Source organism: Etheostoma cragini, chromosome 18 (genome assembly GCF_013103735.1).
Source record: "Etheostoma cragini isolate CJK2018 chromosome 18, CSU_Ecrag_1.0, whole genome shotgun sequence".
NCBI lineage: Eukaryota > Metazoa > Chordata > Actinopteri > Perciformes > Percidae > Etheostoma > Etheostoma cragini.
Genome location: NC_048424.1, coordinates 17,331,917 through 17,337,273, shown reverse-complemented (window position 1 = coordinate 17,337,273; position 5,357 = coordinate 17,331,917). Strand labels below are relative to the sequence as shown.

Genomic DNA, 5,357 nt, shown 5'->3' with positions numbered 1-5,357 from the left:
CAAAAACTGGTCCAACTACCATGATTTGAGAGAGTGTCGTTTAAATGACTTAAAGTCCAAGAATCACACACGTGAGAAATAAAAGAGTTAAAAAGTTAAAAGTAGAAAGACGAAACACGGAGCAACTGCAACAGGCTTCTGCACGTTGGCGCATGACACACTAGACTGCTACTAGAAGATCAGTGACATCAACTGGCTCCTGTTGGAGCTAAATCCTGCTCCGGTCTCAGGGTTCAGTCAATTAGTAGTCAGAATCTCAGATGTTGATGTGTGAATCCTTTTTATTAAATAGGATTTCCTGAGACAAAGTTGGATCAAGCTATCACAGCTTGATCCAACAAGGGTGGGGGCTCCGGGTCACAGTGATGTGATCTGTTTGTGTGCTTATTCGTTATCTTTCAGTTGGAATCTGACTGAAAGTTTATGACCCTTAGTTTAGGACTTGTAGAGCAAAAGAACAGTTGGGGGACTGAAACCAGATTTAGGAAGCGTCCCTAACAATCAATTCTGCTTCTGACACATTTAGGAGAGCTGGATTATAACGGAATGTACCAGAACATCGTATGTTATAGAACGGATTATTGCAAAACAACTTAATGGATGAACAACAAACTTAATGCATGACCAACATGTCTTCATTTATGGTGAAATAATACTTTTGCCTTTTAGCTTAAATGTATAGTGCTAATAGCACACAATGTTTGAGCACATTTAACATTTTAAATTCCAACACTCCCCTCAAGGCTGTGTTCTCTTTCCTCTTTTATTCATTATGTAAACTAACAACTGCCGCAGTGAACTGACCAATAACTAGAGACAAGATGGATACTCGGCTGAAACGAGTATCCGGTTCGGATAAAGTACTTTTGCCGAATACAAGTATTATACGAGTACTGGGAATCAATATCTGTGCTCAAATTGAGTAAAACTTCTCATTGGGTAGTGGACCGTGTCTGCGTTCTGTGATAGTCACAGCGCCCCTCCCCACAGACACACAGACGCTCTGCTCACTCACACTCAGAACACTGATAAGTGTTAATGTTAAACTCAGATAAAACTGAAGTTATTGCTCTGGGACCCAAGCACCTCCGTGACGCATTATCCAAAGAGATAGTTACTCTGGATGGCATTACCCTGGCCTCCAGCACCACTGTGAAGAATATTGGAGTTATCTTTGATCAGGACATGTCCTTTAATTCCCACATAAAGCAAGTTTCAAGGATCGCCTTTTTTCACCTACGTAATATTGCAAAAATCAGGATTATCCTGCCTAAAAATTATGCAGAAAAACTAGTCCATGCATTGGTTACTGCTAGGCTGGATTACTGCAATTCTTTGTTATCAGGCTGCTCGAAAAAATCCATAAAGACTCTTCAGCTGATCCAGAATGCTGCAGCACGTGTTCTGACAGGAACCAGGAAAAGAGACCACATCTCTCCTGTTTTAGCTTCTCTGCATTGGCTTCCTGTAAAATCTAGAATAGAATTAAAAATCCTTCTTCTCACCTACAAAGCTCTTCATGGTCAGGCACCATCTTATCTTAAAGAGCTCATAGTACCTTACAACCCTACTAGAGCACTACGCTCCCAGAGTGCAGGGTTACTTGTGGTTCCAAGAGTGTCTAAAAGTAGAACAGGAGCCAGAGCGTTCAGTTATCAGGCTCCTCTCCTGTGGAACCAGGTTCCAGTTTGGGTTCGGGAGGCAGACACCGTCTCCACATTTAAGAGTAGGCTTAAGACTTTCCTCTTTGATAAAGCTTATTGTTAGGGCATAAAATTGAATATTGTTAGGGAGTGAGGAGTCGCAGCATCCGCCTAACCCGGCAAACCTGCTTCTCGTCATAGTTTTTAGATTTATCTATCATATAATCAAGCATATAATAAAACTAAAGGGAGACTTGGCATACAGCCCGATCCGGTTGGGGAAAGTTCTAGCCTGACCAGGCTCCTCTCTTTACCCTGTCTCTCTTGGTTATGCTTTGATAAAGCTTATAGTTAGGGCATAGAATTGAATATTGTTAGGGAGTGAGGAGTCGCAGCGTCCGCCTACCCCGGCCCACCTGCTTCTTGTCATAGTTGTCAGATTTATCTATCATATAATCAAGAATATAATAAAACTAAAGGGAGACTTGCCATACAGCCCGATCCGGTTGGGGAGAGTTCTAGCCCGACCACGCTCCTCTCTTTACCCTGTCTCTCTTGGTTTTGCTGTAATAGTTTTAGACAGCTGGGGACATCCTTTGATACACTGAGCTCCTCTCTCGTCTATCTTCCTATCTTTTCATTAATGTGCATCCATGTCCCAGAAATGCGTTTTACTAACCTAGCTCTTGGGAGTCATTCCCCGGAGTCCTTGTGTTCTTTTTTCCCCAGCATGTTCCCTCGGATCAGGGCTGCTCCAAAATCATGGTAGCAGCTGTCGCCATGGTCCCGCTACACGTTCTGCGGTGCTATGTTCATCTGCTACACTCTGCCGGGCCCAGCTGCTGTGCCTTGTAATGCCGCACAGTGCCCTGCTATGCCATGAACTACTACAAAGAACTGCTACAAACTACTATTTTTGTTATTTCCAATAACCCCAACCGGCCCGTCAGACACCGCCTACCAAGAGCCTGGGTCTGTCTGAGGTTTCTGCCTAAAAGGAAGTTTTTCTTCGCCACTGTTGCACTGTTGGTTGCTCTGGAGGAAACTAGTAGAACTGTTTGGTCCTTGTAAATTGTGGAGTGTGGTCTAGACCTACTCTATCTGTAAAGTGTCTTGAGATAACTCTTGTTATGAATTGATACTATAACCAAAATTGAAATGAATTGAATTGAACAGCGCTCTCTCTCTCACTCTCTCTCTCCCTCTCCCTCAGTCACTCAGGTCTGCGGGTCTTTTCCTTCAACGTTTAGGGTTTCTTCAGCTTCAGGTTTGTGTTTTACTTTGGTTTGTATTACTTACTTAACTAGTAGATTTCTGGTAAATGTGGGGTGTGTGTCAGACATTGTGCTTGGTAGAATGTGACTTGCATTGCGTCTCTGCCGTCTCTCTCTCTCTCTCCCTCATTGTTTCTCTCCTACTCACACACACACACACACACACACACACACACATACACACACACACACACACACACACACACAAACTCTCTCACACACACACAAACACACACACTCACACGTGGGTGTGGAAGTAAAAAAGATTAAAAAAAGAAGCAAAAAGAAAAAAAATCACACTGATCATAAACAAACTAAAAGTTAAAAAAAGAAAGTTGTATTGAGTATGAAAACTCTTGTTCATTACATTTTACTTCATAATTGCAACTGCGTGAGTTGTATTCGTTGTTGCAAAACTTGTTCTTTTTTTTTTTGATGGTACTCACTTGTGAATTAAAGAGACAGGCCACAGGCCTGAAGCCTCCTCTCAGACAGAGAAGCGGCATGCAGGGAAGTCACCAGCCTGGAAAGTTACACTCTGACACACAGAAGTCTCCAAAATGGAGAATTTACCTTCAAACACAATGAGAAACATGGCAGACTGGTGAAAGGTCGGGTGGGGTTTCACACCTTTGGCAAGGATAAGACTTCCCATTGGCTATAGGGTCTTTGAACGTACCACCCCGCTACAAGGCAGCTTGCTCGAGACTCTTCAACGTTGTTTGTTATAGCACAAACTGGTGGTTGAAAACTGGCTAAATTGGCGAAAACGGGAAAAAAGCTCAAAGTCACAAATAATCATGGCCACTAGCAGACTGTGAACATCCAGCAAACCTGCATGACAGATGACGGTAGCAAACACTTCATACATATCCCACAGTCAGGCTGGCATCTAAACAGGGACTTGAGCTGCGGGATTCTTTTTCGCTCAAAACGTTGATAACCTAATGCAATTTTACGGCTCCAGACAAATAAACTTTACTGGTAGTGGGTACAATAAAAAATCTTTATCAAATTCCTTGTGACAGGAAAAATCCACCAGATGCATGCCATCCAAGCAGGGATATCAGCACAGAGATTTGGGTGCTAGCAAGATGGATGTAAGTTGGACATTCATTTACAGATAGCAGCCACATTGTTATAATACAAACCTGAATGAAAAACAGCAACATTTCATTTTAAAGAGTTGTGCTTGAAACTCAAATGTTACAATAGTGTGCAGGCTTGCCAAAGAGCACAGCTCATCATGGGAGCAAGCAGAATGCACTGCGCCTGAACAGGGACTTGAACCCTGGACCCTCAGATTAAAAGTCTGATGCTCTACCGACTGAGCAACCCAGGCTTCAAAAAGAGAGTTCTATGGACAAAACAATCACCTAAACTACAAATGGAAGTGCAAGAGCGTTAAGCTGTTGCCATGATCAAAGTCTTCTGGACAACAGGACTTGCACAAGGCCTGAGAACACCAATTGTTATAGCATAAACGGGTGTAAAATTGGCTTAATTGGCCAAAACGGTTAAAAAGGTCAATGTAACAAATAATCATGGCCACTAGCAGACTGTGAACATTCAGCAATCCTGCATGACAGATAACGGTAGCGAGCACTTCATACATGTCCCACAGTCAGGCTGGCATCTCAACAGGGACTTGAGCTGCGGTATTCTTTTTCGCTCAAAACGTTGATAACCTAATGCAATTTTACGGCTCCAGACAAGTAAACTTTACTGGTAGTGGGTACAATAAAAAATCTTTATCCGATTCCTCGTGACAGGAAAAATCCACCAGATGCATGCCATCCAAGCAGGGATATCAGCACAGAGATTTGGGTGCTAGCAAGATGGATGTAAGTTGGCCATTGATTTACAGATAGCAGCCACAGTGTTATAATACAAACCTGAATGAAAACCAGCAACATTTAATTTTAAAGACTTGTGCTTGTAACTCAAATGGCACAATAGTGTGCAGGTTTGCCAAAGAGCACAGCTCAACATGGGAGCAAGCAACATGCACTACGCCTGAACAGGGACTTGAACCCTGGACCCTCGGATTAAAAGTCTGATGCTCTACCGACTGAGCAACCCAGGCTTCAAAAAGAGAGTTCTATGGAAAAAAAAATCACCTAAATTACAAATGGAAGTGCAAGAGCGTTAAGCTGTTGCCATGATCAAAGTCTTCTGGACAACAGGAGGGTAGACCCTGATTTGCACAATGCCTGAGAACACCAATTGTTATAGCACAAACTGGTTGAAAATTAGCTAAGTTTGCCAAAACAGTTAAAAAGCTCAAAGTCACAAATCATCATGGCCCCTAGCAGACTGTGAAAATCCAGCAAACCTGCATGACAGATGACGATAGCGAGCGCTTCATACATATCCCACAGTCAGGCTGGCATCTCAACAGGGACTCGAGCTGCCGTATTCTTTTTCGCTCAAAACGTTG

General features: G+C 42.9%; 2 non-coding genes across 2 annotated transcripts; both read right to left on the bottom strand.

Annotated features, from left to right (window-relative positions):
- Positions 1-4,186: 4,186 nt before the first annotated feature.
- On the bottom strand, positions 4,187-4,259 carry trnak-uuu. Its single transcript has one exon. It is a non-coding gene; the product is annotated as a tRNA-Lys (tRNA).
- Positions 4,260-4,930: 671 nt separating this feature from the next.
- On the bottom strand, positions 4,931-5,003 carry trnak-uuu. The gene has a single exon. It is a non-coding gene; the product is annotated as a tRNA-Lys (tRNA).
- Between the last annotated feature and the right edge of the window lie 354 nt (positions 5,004-5,357).